Here is a 14951-nt window from a genome sequence, read left to right on the forward strand (position 1 = left end):
AGGAGCCTCCTCTCTTGGAAAGTGCCACAGGGATATTTGCTTAAGCGTGGAGGAATTTATAATTGCTACAAAGAGATTGTCTTGAATTCTTAAACATTTTATTTTGTTCGTTTCCTCCAGTTAGCTTGACCAATTTTAGTATTTAATAAAGATTGCCTAATTTCACCCAAATTTTGGCCAATCCCCCACAGTGGGTGTGCGCCTTCACATAAGGAATACCGTACCATACCATACCATACCATACCATACCAAGAGTACGAAACGACAGATTGAGCGCTGAACTTCAACTGAATATTCTTAGAGCAGGGCAGGGACAATGAACAAATGCGCATGCGTGCATCAGTGTTGCCTAGAGCGATTACAGTGACGTTTTCAGCATTTGCAACTCGTTTTCAAACAGAAAAACAGACGTGTCACTAATACAGCTCGTGCCTCTTACTTATATGTGATATGCCTCCAAAAGTTCTCTTGCTAAGGTATCACCACTCCTGCCAAGTATCTTTATCTCACGCAGTAGTGGCTGGCATGTTCCTTCCAGGCAAACCGTGCAATGCGCAGGTAAATGCGCGTTACCTTCGTTGATTACAGACAGTTCATGCTCCCGGGCCCGGTCATTAACACATCTCCCCGTTTGTCCAACGTAGGATTTCCCACATTTTAGCGCTATTTCGTATATAACGACCGTCACACATTTCACGTACTGTCTAGTGAGCTTTTTCTGGCATCCTGACTTTTTGTCAACGCGGCTTATGCGCGGACACAGTCCAGCCAACTTGCGCGGTGCCTAGAAAACAGCTGGCACACCAAACCTTGTGGCGACTTTCTTCAAGTTGTGGGAAAACTTGTGGACGTATGGCACCACTGCGGGTTTGCCTCGTTTTTGGTCGGGCCTAGGCGTATGCCTTTTTCCCTTCCCCTTCTGGAGCAATGTTTTTGACACCGCCCCAACGACCGAGCTCTGGTAGCCGGCTGTGTGTAGCCTCGCCAGTTGCTTATCAAAGCTAGTCTGCACCGATTAGCACCCGTGCGTTAATTCTCTCAGGAACTGGTGTGCCTCTGCGCAACAGCCACGATTCTCCAGCAGCACAATCATTCGGCCATAAGAGTCCTAACTCAATGCATCGGCTCCTCATCTTCGAGACTTCAAAAGTGCTGTTATGCGTTACATTTGAACGGAAACAGCTATAGTCGACTATTTTTAATAATGAATTCTGAAGTCGGATACGATCTGAATAGCAAATACCCATTTGATAATACAATATGTTTCTACTTCATTTCGCCTGCTGGCACGTTGAAGGAGATCGCGCAGACAAGCCACGGAGATTACTTTAGTAAAGACTTCCCGGTACGTCTCCCCGATTCAGTCTGAGTACATAGGGAATATCTTTTCCCTAACACTGTCGTTCATATTAACGTCCAATAACTGCCTTGATGCCTTTACTCGGAAGGTGGATTGATTCACATAGGGATATGGTGCAGCTTTTGAAAGAAACACGCTTATTCCGGTCAGGAGTTGTCACTTTTTCAATCAGTGTAGTTATAATATTTGATAATTGTTCACTTACATACATGTCATGGATATATATGTCTATATACCCTTGCATTTACCTAGAATGCATTACATGCGCGCATTGCTCATCTGCATCTTCGCGCCACGGAGTTAAAGCCGGCTTATTTCCCTATATGTTGCTTTCCTTGATCAGTGTCCCTGATCAATATTCCACCAACAAGAAACGGGCGTAAAATGACATGATATCAATAAAATTTTCTTACGTACCTTGTGTTGCAGATAGGCAGCTTCTGTGGCAAAAATAACGTGTTACTTAAAAGAAAACAGTGTTAAAAATAGGAGTTTACCTGGCTAAGATTATGGTACCGGCCGACCAGAGTCGCGGGCACACGAAAGCAAGTAAAATGATAAAAAATTTTACTGCACAGGCTGTTTGCCAGAAAAACTGGGCGTCCGCCAGCGTTCGCGCAACGAACGCGCGCTCGCTAACAGACGACGCACTTGACAACGACAGCAAAATTGAGGACGTCATGTTGCATAACCCATGTCTCAAATATTTATACGTAGCAAAAAGGTGTCATTATAAATTTGAAGTGGAAATAAAGTACTATTATAAGAGCGTACGCGCGCGATCGGTCTCAAGGCCCGCAGCGAAATTACGTTGAATATGCCGCGACACGCGTCTCCGCCTCAATACAGTTCGCTCGCAGCGCCCTCGCAAAATGTTTCCACATGCGGCGCCTCAGCGAAAAGCGCTGTTCGATCCACTCAACCATAGTCTAGTACAGTTCTATGGTTCTAGTTTCCCGTCTCTCCAAGTTGTTTTGGGTTTGGCGCCTTCTGCTGCTGGTTCACGCGTAAATAGCTGGGCTGACAGCTGTCGAGTACGTGTTCCGTGCCGGCTGCTATACAGCAAACCATTATGTGGGCTTGCAGAACAGCTCAAGTGTACGTACGCATGTGGTACGTGGCGCGTCATTTCCACCCGTGATGATTCCTTCAATGTTTATCAAAGATTCCTCAATGCCTATTGCTTGGTTTTCCCGCAAATCACCGCGTTATTCATTTACTTTATATCCGCAAGTCGCTTTAAACGAGAAACGCGACTGTTCGAGTATGTATGCGACAGTGCGCGTCACCCATGCGTAGAGCACGGGTACGGCGGCCGCCGGGACGCTCCAGAGGCAGTCAGCGATGTGTACAGGTAGCTCGGCTCGAAACGCGAGGTTTCTGGGCGCGCAGCGGCCGACGCATCTAATATCGGGCCCAGGCACTACCGTTCGACGTCGCTGGCTAGCTGCGGAACGCCCCGGCGGCTGCCATTCGCGCGCTTACACAAGAGTGAATACAGCGAAGCGAAGTAGTCTCGACTGTCGAAACCAAAACGAAATATTCTGCTCCAGTATCATCAAGCATCGCCAAGTTGTGGGCTAGCATCAGGAGCAATTAGGAGTGCAAAAAGCAGTGCCGGAAATGCAGTGTTCCCCATGCTGTCTGAGCTTGCTTGTCCCTCGTTGCGCTGCCTCTTTCGAACGCAACTGTCGAATGCATGTTGTTCATTGGAAAAGGACACAGCGCAAAAAAGACAAGGGCACGAGATAGCGACACGCACACAGTGCTCTCTCGTGTCCGTGTCTTTCTTGCGCTGTGTCATTTTCCATTGAATCGCCAACAAGCCCAAGCTTCCACGCGAAGTCGTGTTGTTCAGCCAGGTTTCGTTGACAAAGAGGGATGTGAGAAACCGCATGTCGAATGAGACACCGCATTACACGAACTGTTCATCTGGCTGAAAATCTTTGCAGCAGCCGCCACTCCCTGCCAGACCAAACTTTATGCGGTGTCTCATTCAACATGCGGTTTCTCACATCCCTCTTTGTAAACGAAACCTGGCTGAACAACACGACTTCGTTGACAAAGAGGGATGTGAGAAACCGCATGTCGAATGAGACACCGCATTACACGAACTGTTCATCTGGCTGAAAATCTTTGCAGCAGCCGCCACTCCCTGCCAGACCAAACTTTATGCGGTGTCTCATTCAACATGCGGTTTCTCACATCCCTCTTTGTAAACGAAACCTGGCTGAACAACACGACTTCGTTGACAAAGAGGGATGTGAGAAACCGCATGTCGAATGAGGCACCGCATTACACGAACTGTTCATCTGGCTGAAAATCTTTGCAGCAGCCGCCACTCCCTGCCAGACCAAACTTAATGCGGTGTCTCATTCAACATGCGGTTTCTCACATCCCTCTTTGTAAACGAAACCTGGCTGAACAACACGACTTCGTTGACAAAGAGGGATGTGAGAAACCGCATGTCGAATGAGACACCGCATTACACGAACTGTTCATCTGGCTGAAAATCTTTGCAGCAGCCGCCACTCCCTGCCAGACCAAACTTAATGCGGTGTCTCATTCAACATGCGGTTTCTCACATCCCTCTTTGTAAACGAAACCTGGCTGAACAACACGACTTCGTTGACAAAGAGGGATGTGAGAAACCGCATGTCAAATGAGACACCTCATTAAGTTTGGTCTGGCAGGGAGTGGCGGCTGCTGCAAAGATTTTCAGCCAGATGAACAGTTCGTGTCGCGTTTCAACTCTGCAGTTCTATGTGGTTTAAGTGGAAGCAGGAGTTAAGTGGGGATAGATTGTATGTTTAATCCATTTGCATAAATCCCCAGTGTGAGAATCAACTGGGACTCTACGCAATGTTTTCTGTTTGTTCTTTGTTTTAGTCAAGCAGCTTTGTATTACGTAAAAATTTTCATGATACATTTTAAACGTTGCATATTATTACAATGATAAGCTCTGTAAATATACGAAAAGGATGTTCATCCACAGTGAAAATGGCAAGGCATACTCACCAAAGGTCGGTGATGCCTTGCCAGCGTCAGGATGAGAACTCTTATATTTCCATACCGTACACCTGCGGCAATTTTTCCCTTTAATCTATGTATGTACGAGTAATTGCAATTTTGGCTTACTTTTTATATGCACAGTCTTATATGCACAATTACATGCTTTGTGACCATTGTAAATGGTCTTTGTTTGTCTTACCATTCATTATATTGTTCTTTGCTCCTCATATTTTCGAGCTGTCATGAAAAGAAAAAACTGCATTCGATAAACATAATAGCTGTTTGTGGTGCTGTTACGTCCATATTATTTTTGCCCACATCGCTGTGCTGGTTGGACAAAGAGTTCTTGCCAGTTTGCAAAGGTATATATAGTGTTCTACTGACTTCCTATTCTGATGTATAGTGCTGAATTTGTTAGACAAAGGGGTTTAGGCTGTACTTAACTTTGACAGATGTGCGAGACTCATAAAATAGATTTTGTGTGTTCCCTAGTGGAATTACGTTACCTTATTTTTTTTTAAATCGCACTCAAAATACGGTACACAGCTCCCCTTGGAAATTTGGCAACATATGCATTCGTGCCTGCATTCACAGAAACTTGTGTGCATGTTTTTCATATTGCGTGAATCTTACCAGAGAATCCCTGTTTAAATATTGCACAGTTCAACACTTTTCTACACTAATACCACCTGGATTATTGCCAGTGCCGTAATTGAGGTGGCAATTAAAACCGTGAACTTTAATTCACCTCTTCTGTTATGGGCCAGCAGGTCGTTCTGTTTGTTTCCACTCAAAGGTGAATTGCAGTCTCAACTGTCGCTTCTTCGCACGGGGACAATGCGAGAAGGTTTCAAGTTTTCTCGCAAGTTCAGTGTGTCTCCAAGCAGCAGTGTTTGCTAACTCGGCATCGAGCTGCTTCTGAGTAAATTGAGAGAGAAGGTGAGAGAGTGAGTGGGAGGGAAATAACGTTTATTTTATGAGTCAAACCATCCCTATTTTAATGCCTTGAGTTCGGGCTGCTTCTTGAGCACTCGATCGTGACCAGCTGAACCATGATCCTCGAGGTTGGAGCTGGCAATATTTCGCCCGACTCATACTGAAAAGGGTCTCAGGTAAAGCGAGACGCAAACTAAAGACAGCTCAGAACACAGCTCAGTAAATGATGTCATGAGTAAATCGGAAAAGAAATTATTCGGTTCATTGTAACACTGAGTGGTGTCTAAACCCATGTCTGAGTGGCAGCTCTCACTAGATTTCTTTTCGCGTATCTCGAGGCCAATGTTGCATTAGTTGCATGAGGTGAAGTAATTTTAGAGCTGTAAAAATACGCAGACAGATTTGGACACCATCTACATTATCTAAAAGACACCTGCGGAATATCGTCAAATGCTTTGGCTATGTTATTGGGTACTTTTTGCTCACGAAAAATTGTTTGACTATTCTTGGGCTGCATTTTGAGATCATTTGGCCATTTTTTGTTGGGACCATTTGGTAATCCTGCTTTCAGATAGTGACAATACATTTACTTGACTTAAAGCTTGTTAGCAGCACTTATGTGTGAGCTGTAGAGTTGTGTCATGCATTGTGTACGTGGTGAGTGAGCAGGTAAACAAACTCACTTCCCTGCTGCTGTCGCTTGGGAGCACCTTCAAAGGTAAACATGGATGAGTGCACGAATCGGCTCCTTATACCTATGTCCACGGCTTTCTTTGTTCATGTTATAATGGAACTTTTGTACACTGAAAAAAAGGAGCAGGGGAAGAGGAGGACTTTGCTTTTGGTCTGGTGGCCTCGCCCCATCCAGTGCTTCAGTGCCAAGTTTCTTAATTAGACTCCTTGTAACAATATGTTATGCTCGTAATCCGTGATCGCCATTGTAATAACACTAATATGGTAGATTACACAGGTAGTGTGTCTGCCTTAATTTTTGTCTGTGCTGCACTTAGAATATCGGTTATGATCTACCCAGACAAACTCTACACACTCCTGACATTTACAGCTAAAAACTTTTTTCCCAGTTGCGCGAGGAGCGTACGTTTCACTGTGTGGGAATTATGTAGTGAAGTGCTCTAGGCCCATGTACCTGGATGTGTATACCGTCATTTGTCTAATTTGTTTTACTGTGCTACTGCTGTCTTTACAGTTTGTGCTGATGTTAGTTGTGCCCATCAAGATCTATGCTATCTCTGCATTGTTGACAACAATTAGCTGCAAGTGCTGATTGCTGCTGGTTGCCTTAGTCAAGGATCTGGTATGTATATCCATTTGCTCAAGGCATGCATTTGATTCTAAAGCTTGAGATATTCCAGTATATGAAGATTGAATTAAAGGTCGCTTGAGGGATGCATGAGACCATATAGGTGTTGTGCTGTACAGGTGGCAAGGCACCTTCAGATTTAGGCGACTAAGGCTGGCCAATTATTGGTTGGAAGTTCCCACAATGCATTAAATGCCCATATAAATTTGTCTAGGCCAAAACACTTGTAGTATTGTGTTGCACTTGATGCCTGATGCCATCACAGAAGACATAGTAGAATAATCCAGGAAATTTGTTTCCAGGTGTCCCGAGAGAATAAATCATAAGGAATAATCATGTTGCGAACTACGACTGATCGTGCTCTGCTGTGAGCAATTTCCCTGTGGGACTACTGTTGCTTTCCAACATCTTTTGTGTCAGGTTCACTATCACTTGCCAGTTGCATCCTCAATGTCTGACTCATTGTCATAAATCTGTGTCTATATGTACAATCGCGGTCAAAAATACCCGGCTCCGGGCACAGGGGCGGCTGTGGGGCCACACCACGGTGCTGCTATCTCTATCGGGCACCTGGTTTGAGGGTGCGCCGAGTGATGCCAATCTTCGCCCTCACTCTCGTGGGGCCAAGTCACATACTTGACAAATTTCAAGTGCGGCGTTCGGCTGTTTCGCAGGTGACGGTCAATTAGAAAGAGCGTTCATCAGTGCATGCTTGCCTTCCTCCCCTCGCCAGCTCGCATCTTTTGCATACGCACATTGGCTCCGGCAGGCGCGAGTTCGGCCGTTCGGCTAAGCACACAGAACGTATGCCTGGTGGTGTTCGGATGATTTGGTTTCACACTTCATGTTCACGTGTGCCTTGCGTCCGTGTGTGCCACGGTGCACTTACATACAGGCTCTCAACGAAAAATGGCATTTCAAGGTATTAGTGCATAGCAGCAGCAAGCAAAGAGCTACCACTATGTTAGTGTCAATGCCCATCCTGACTAATGTTGTATTCTCGTTTAAGGCAAAAGAGTTATTAGGCTCACATTGCAGAAACCATCCGAACCTGCCAGCCGTTCCCGGAAGGCGTCTGCCACTGCCGTGCCAAGAACTACAGCAGCACAGCAAATGAAGCAAAATGGTAGGGCCCTCCTGTTCACCGACCATCAGCAGTGATACAGCTTAGTGCCCTGATTGAAATTTATCAAGTGGGTGACTCGGCTGTTTGAGTGTCAGGGCAAGAGTAAAAACATCTTTATTAATAATATTTGAATGGCGAGAGCAGTGTGGGAGGAACCCTCAGTCCAGGGTCCCTAAGAGGATTCCGGCGATGTTTCGAGCCCGTTGTATCACAGCTCGGAGGACCTCTGGAGGTCCGTCGCGAAGGGCATCGTCCCACAGCTCTTTGTTGCGTAGGGGGTAAAGGAGAGTTTGCAAGGTAGGAAAGAGGTTAGCAGTGCACTCAATCGTGACGTGAAAGATTGTGGGCGAGCTGCCACAGCCAGGGCAACGATCTGCATAACAGTGTGGGTAGAATTTATTGAGAGAGACAAGATTTGGAAAAGTTGCGGTTTGTAACTGGCGTAATGGCACTGCTTCCTCCCGCGAGAAGGACGGCGGTGGTGCGACGAATGCGTGTATAATGACGGAGTATGTCTTTGTAACAGAGCAAGGGATCCCCCCACTCTGAACTAGTCGCCTCACCACGCCGAGTCGCCCGGAGGGAAATTTCTCGGGCAACCGCATGTGCGCGTTCGTTACCCGGCAGCGAGGTATGACCAGGGGTCCAGAGTAAGTAGATGCGGGGAGGTGTGGTTGGTGTATTTTGCGGGATCTGTTTGAGAATTTGGTGCGCCGATCTCGGGATGCCATGTCCTGATAGGAACGCCCGGCATGCCTGTTGCGAGTCCGTCAATATATACACTTCCTCAGGAACACGGATGGTGTATCGAATTGCAAGAGCAACACCGAGAATTTCTCCGTAAGCGGCATTTGTTCCGCGCATTGCAGCAGAGTCTCTCAGGGATTCGGTGCCATCCAAAACTACCGAGGTGTAGCCCTCTTGAGTGCGTGATGTGTCCGTGTATAAAGTATGCGTTTCCGGGATGTTTGCAAGCATGCGGCCAATGTATTGTACATGGGCTTTGCGCCGCCCTTTGTCATGTTCGGGGTGCATATTACGTGGCAATGGATGAATACTTAGTACTTGGCGTATCGCTGACAACAAGATCGTTGGACGGGTTTCAGACTCAAGGGGTGGGACAGAGTATCCTAGCTGTGTGAGAAGATGGCGGCCAGTAGGAGTGAGTAGGAGGCGCTGGCGATGGCTGACCCAGTGTGCCTCTAGCAGCTCGCCTAGGGTGTTATGTGTCCCTAAGTTAAGGAGACGGCGTGTGGAAGTATAGTTCGGGAGGCCATGAGCCAGCTTCGTCGCTTTGCGAATCATTGAGTCTATGCGAAGTTGTTGCGCTTGGGTCAACCGCTGAAATGGGAGATGGTATGTGAGGCGGCTGATCACGCATGCCTCCACCAAGCGCAACAGGTCCTCTTCTCGAAGGCCCGAGCGCCTGTTGGAGACCCTCAGGATCATGGCCAGAATTTGCTCAATCTGTCTGGATAGAAGGGAAACAGTGTAGTTTGACCTGCCATCCGCTTGGACGTGTAGGCCGAGGATACGCGCAAGATTAACCTTTGGTATCGGCGTGCCATTTACGTGCACAGTGATAGGGGGAGTAGAGGAACGGCTCCGGGGCGAATGATTATGAGCTTCGACTTTTCTGGAGCACATCTTAAGCCGCATTTTCTCGCGTACTCGGAAACTGTATCGACTGCTTGCTACAGTCGGTCCTGCATGGCTCCGTCGGAACCCCGTGTCGACCAGATAGTAATGTCGTCCGCATAAGTAGCGTGGGCGACATCAGGGATCTGGTCAAGTAGCCAGGGGAGCCCTGCGAGCGCAATATTGAATAGAGTAGGGGAAAGAACTGAGCCCTGGGGTGTCCCACATCCTACAAGGCGAATCGTACCGGATCGATGCGGTCCCATTCCTACGGTGGCTGTGCGATCTCGAAGAAATGCGCGAATATAGCTGTACATACGAATTCCACAGTGTGAATGTGCAACATTGCGAAGGATGAGGTCATGTTCAACATTATCGAATGCCCCTTTTAGGTCTAAGGCGATGAGCGCTCTCGTTTAGGCGGACGACGGAGGTCCTATGACCTCCTACTGACATCTTTGCACATCTTTGGCAAACAGATGAGCCCGATATCCGAATTGAGAGTTAGAAAAGAGTGATTTTTCTTCGAGGAAGGGCTGCAGACGCCACAAGAGTACATGCACCATGAGCTTACCAATGCAGGACGTTAGTGAGATGGGTTGTAAGTTTTCAACCTTAACAGGCTTGCCCAATTTGGGGATCAGTGTGATGTCAGCGTGTCGCCATGCTTGGGGAAGCATGCCTTTGCGCCAGCAATCATTGAAGATATGGGTGAGATGGTTAATATCCGCGTCACTGAGGTCACGAAGGGTGGCGTATGGGATGTGGTCGGCTCCCGGTGCCGTGTTGCGGCGTAGGTCTTGTAGGACCACCCGCACCTCGTCAGATGTGATGTCCGCATCGAGCAATTCGTTCGCCTCGCCTACATAAGGATAGTCAGGGTACTGCTGCGGCGGGCCTGTGGGTATGAAATGCTTCTCTAGTTCTCTGAGGAGTGTCGAGACATCGTCCCTGTACTCGTGCGTTAGGATGTGCAGCTGTTGAAATGTTTTTCCCTTTGTTGTGGTGGGATCTGTGAGTGAGCGAAGAATCGACCACGTTTTTGCTGTGCTCAATGTGCCTGAGAGACGATTGCAAAATCCTTGCCAGTTATTCCTCGTAAGGATCTCTGCATACTCCTGAGATTCCCATGTAATTTGATCTATACATTTCCTAAGTTTGCGGTTGAGGCGTTGTCGTTTCCATCGTCGTGTCAACCCTCTGCGGGCGTTCCAAAGATGAAGTAAATGCGGGTCTATGTCTGGTGTCTCGGTTGTGGTGAGCAGTGTGCTCGTGGTGGCCTCTAGATCTTGTGCGAGAAAGTCAAGTCAGCGTTCGTACCCTTGGCGCTCAGGTGGGTCCTGGCGACGTTCCCTGAATTTCGTCCAATCCGTTATACGCACATTTCGCTCGGGCCTGCGCGCACCCCGTAATGACAAGGTAGTCGCCACAATGTAGTGGTCACTACCAAAGTGCTCCTCTAAAGGCCCGTGCGCAACGACTGGGCCAGTATTGCGCACGAAGGTAAGGTCAGGGCAGGTGTCACGAGATAAGCTGTTGCCCATCCGAGTTGGGTGCTCTGGGTCGGTAAGCAGTGTGTATCTCATGTTACAGATGGGATTCCATAAGCGGGTCCCTTTAGCCTGCGATTTAACGTAACCCCATGCAGTATGCGGAGTGTTAAAGTCGCCGGCCACCACACAAACCCGTCCAAACCTACCAAATTCTGTTAGTAGGTGCTGAAAACAGTGCGTTCGTGAACGGGGGGAACTGTATGCATTGAGTATAAACAGACTCGCTGCGTTTACCTTGCGTAATTATTTCCAATATTTGGTGAGGAATGTCAGTGTTAGTGGTATGCATGCGACATGTAACATGTTTCGAAACTAAGGCTCCCACAAGAGGAGAGACACCCGAGAGCGTGCTGTAGCCAGATAAAGAAGGGGTGCAATTGACTTCCTGTAAGAGGATGACATCGGGAGGGTTCGTGGATGTGGTGATATACTGCTGTAGGGAACCTCGTTTTCGGCGGAATCCCCTACAATTCCACTGCCACACCACTAGTTGCTCCGCGTTACGCGGTGCCATCATCATCGCGAGAGGAAGCAGGCAGTCGTGCATAGGGATGCGGGCGCCTGGTGCCCACATTTGAAGGTTGTGGCCAAGAGCCTTGGTTGGAAAGCGTGCTTTTGTTGTTACCGCTAAGCTCAGGAACTTGCATGCGTGCGAAAGTGCACTCTATACATGATTTCACTTGCTCTGTAATCCCTATTTGAAGGGCCTCCATTTGGCGTTCTATCCTGTCCAGAGCCGCCTGCCTACTAGTGCTCATGTCTGCCACCAGCGCGTCCATTTGTTTTTGCAGGCACTAACAGCACGTCTCCATGTCACGACGTAGGCGGGCTATTTCTATTAGAGGATCGCGATTTGATAACGAATTGGTAATAGGGGAAGGGGTAGGGAGAGATTTACGGGGCGGAGCGAGCTGTGGGGGACCCTCCACCCGACCTACCTCCTGAGGCGCCTCCATTGCTGTTTTCTTCTCCGGGGTCTGCTGCACCCCTGAAGGGACCAGGGTCACCTTGGCTGGGGTGTTGGTCTGCAGGGCCTTCTTGTAAGGTTGTTGGGAAGATGGGGAAGGAGGGCGCTTCTCTGGGAGGCACACCGATGCCTCGTGGGATCGGGACCGAGACTTGGAGCGGGTCCGGAACTTGCAACGGGATCTCGAACGGGTATCCGACCGGACTTTTCTGGACTCCCTCGTTGGGGCGCGCGACGTTCGGGTCTCCGCCGTATCTGTGGTAGTGGTCGGGTCGCTGCAGGGTTGGAGTTCACGCTGCTCTTTTTCGGGAGCTTTCCGCACACAAGCTTTGTTCAGTGTCTGCCTAGCACGCCGCGGGCAGTTTGGATCCGCTGTAGGGTGGGTCCCGTCACAGGATCTGCAGTGTGGGGTGCACGGATGTGACGGGGTGGGGTTGTCAGTCCCGCACGTCACGCAAATGACCATGTGCGGCGTAGGACAGTAATCAGCCCAATGGCCGAGCTTGTGACATATCTTGCAAACCAGTTGGTGGGGTTGATGGGGGTAGCAGCGGAGTTCTGCACCATAGAAACGCACGTAGCGAGGCACTTTAAGTCCTTCAAATGTTACCAACGCAACGTTGGTTGGACCCATCATTCGTGCTTGAAGTATTTGAGTTCCAGGAGCCACAAGCTCATCCACTAGCTTGGAAGACGGTGTACCGGGCAAAAGGCCAGGAAGAATTCTCTTGCATGAGTTGTCTGGGGCTGCAAAACATGTCGTGATGGGATAGACCCGCTGACCAAGGTTCAGCTCCCTCACCTTGTACAATGCGTTGTCCACGTGTGACTGGGGTGTGCTGATGATTTCCAAGTTCTGCTGAGGTCGCAGTCGGAATATGATGTCCTGACGATCCTCGGTGGTCAGGCCGGCTGCACTCCATAGAGAACTGGCGAGTTCTGGGCGCATCCACTTATCGGGACAAAGTCCTCCGTGAAGCCGCAGAATTATCTTTTCATCGTGCAAAGAAAGTTGAGGCAGGTTCTGATTCCGACTGCGCTTGCGTACGGTAGGCTGGGAGGCATCCGGAATGCCCAAGATGTTCTCGGAGGGTTGCGTCTTAGCGCGCGTTTGACGGATGCGTCGCTTATGTATGACTGTCTTCCAAAAGCCACCTGTGTCGTCGTCAGTTTTGTCGTCGTAAATGTTCGGGGCAGCATCTTCCTCCATCCTTTCCCAGTCGGAGTATCCACCTCTCGTTGTTGGGAGGGAAAATTGGCGACGATGGGATCGGCGGCCACTCCCGCAATATCCACCTCGGACGTCTTTTGTTGTTGTCGAGGAACGCGCGGCGGCGTTTCGCCGATTGCGTCTTCTGCTCGTTGGAAAATGACGTTGCGGTAGATAAATGCTCCATCGAAACAGAGCGGTGAATTGGCCGAAGGCCCTTTACACGCCTGTTTAGAACATGGGCCTCAGAAGAGCTGGTCGCTTGGCGCTCTTGGTTCATGGTGTAGAAAACACGCCAAGGCAGCTATGGCCCTGGCAGGGGAAGCCGCATTGGAACTGCTTCAGAGCTGTAGAGGCGCAGGGAGCGGCAACAAAGTCCCAGGAAGAAAAGGCGGTCGGTGGGAAACGGCGAGAAAGCCGCTTCCCATATGACTCCCGGCGAAAGTGGCCCGGGCAAGGGCGGTCAAGGGCGGTCGGTGAAGGTCGCATAGACTCCGTGGTTGCGGAGTGCGCCGACGACATGTCTGTTCACTTCAGCCGACCGATTGGAACTCCAGTGTGAGGGCGAAGTTTGTTGTCATTCGATGCATCCTCAAAGCAGGCATCCGATGGCGATAGCAGCTCCGCGGTGTGGCCCCGCAGCTGCTCCTGTGCCCGTAGCCATGGGCCACGTATCTTTGACCACGATTGTACAATGCATTTGCTGCGCCATGAGTGATGCCTGTGAACAGTGACGAAACTGTTAGTGTAGATTAGGTCTCAAATGCAGGAAATGCCAGTAGGCCAAAACAACCGCATAAATTTTTTCAACATCAGAAATAGCTCTGGAGGCCCGCAGGTATGCTTAAATGTCTCAGTGTTTGTCTGAGTTGTGATTGGAAACTGTTAGCCCTATTGTTCTTATGGTCATATATTATTGCTACTTTGACACTTGCTCTGAGCTTTATGTGTAACAGTGTGGTGTACGCTGCATTTCATTCTGGCATGGACGTGTGGCTGCGATGAAATCTTCTAAAGGGAATATCTTTCCGTGGCTCTTTTGACTGTTTTTGCTGTTAGTTGATGGTCTGTAATGGCTGGTGGTCAGACTTGGCAAACAAGACATTCGTTCACTCCTTTTCGTTCTTTCATTCGATTGTTCTTTTGCTCATTCACCCGCTCGTTCGTTTGGGCTATTCGCTTACATTGACAATCATCGTGTATGGTCTCCGCACATTTTTATTCACTCAAGTTCACACTCTAATTGGCTGAACAAGGTGCCAGCAATCTTACCAACAAGAGCTTAGGGCCTGCACTCTTGCTAACATTGCGCATCTTTGATAAAGTTTTGTCTCACCTCTGTTATTACAGCAACTCATTTCTTGAGGAGTTGTACACCATTGTTCATAACCTACAAGCAGGTTGAGCATTATCATTCCTTGCATCGCATATCACATTGTGGCAGATGTGTTGAACATAAATTAAATTATAGGGTTGTATGTGTAAAAAATACAATCAGATTATGAGGCATGCCGTAGTGGCAGACTATGGATTAGGTTTGACTCCCTGTTCTTTGAAGGGTCCCTGAAACAGTTTGGGACCCGCTGTGGTTGCTTATTGGCTGTGGTGTTGGGCTGCGAAGCACGAGGTCGCTGGATTGAATCCCAGTGACAGCAGCCGCATTTCGATGGGTTCTTTAACGTGCACCTAAATCTGATGAGACCACGAGTGTTTTCACATTTCGATGGGATTGAAATGTGAAAGCACCCATGTTCTTAGATTTAGGTGCACATTAAAGAACTGCAGGTGTTCCAAATTTCCAAAGTCCCCCACTACAGCGTGCCTCGCA

The 14951-nt window shown here is 48.7% G+C and overlaps 1 protein-coding gene across 3 annotated transcripts in view; it reads left to right on the top strand.

Annotated features, from left to right (window-relative positions):
- The first annotated feature begins 2293 nt into the window (after positions 1-2293).
- The window catches only part of LOC129380134 (uncharacterized), a 48660-nt gene continuing 36002 nt past the window's right edge, over positions 2294-14951 (top strand). The window contains exons 1-3 of one of the 3 annotated variants that reach the window (XM_072289612.1): positions 2294-2473; positions 6516-6623; positions 7668-7822. The gene's annotated coding sequence lies outside the window, so the exon portion shown is untranslated. The remainder of the gene's footprint in view (positions 2474-6515; positions 6624-7667; positions 7823-14951) is intronic. The other 2 variants (XM_072289611.1, XM_072289613.1) reach the window with 2 other exon arrangements.

Source organism: Dermacentor andersoni, chromosome 8 (assembly GCF_023375885.2).
Source record: "Dermacentor andersoni chromosome 8, qqDerAnde1_hic_scaffold, whole genome shotgun sequence".
Taxonomy (NCBI): domain Eukaryota; kingdom Metazoa; phylum Arthropoda; class Arachnida; order Ixodida; family Ixodidae; genus Dermacentor; species Dermacentor andersoni.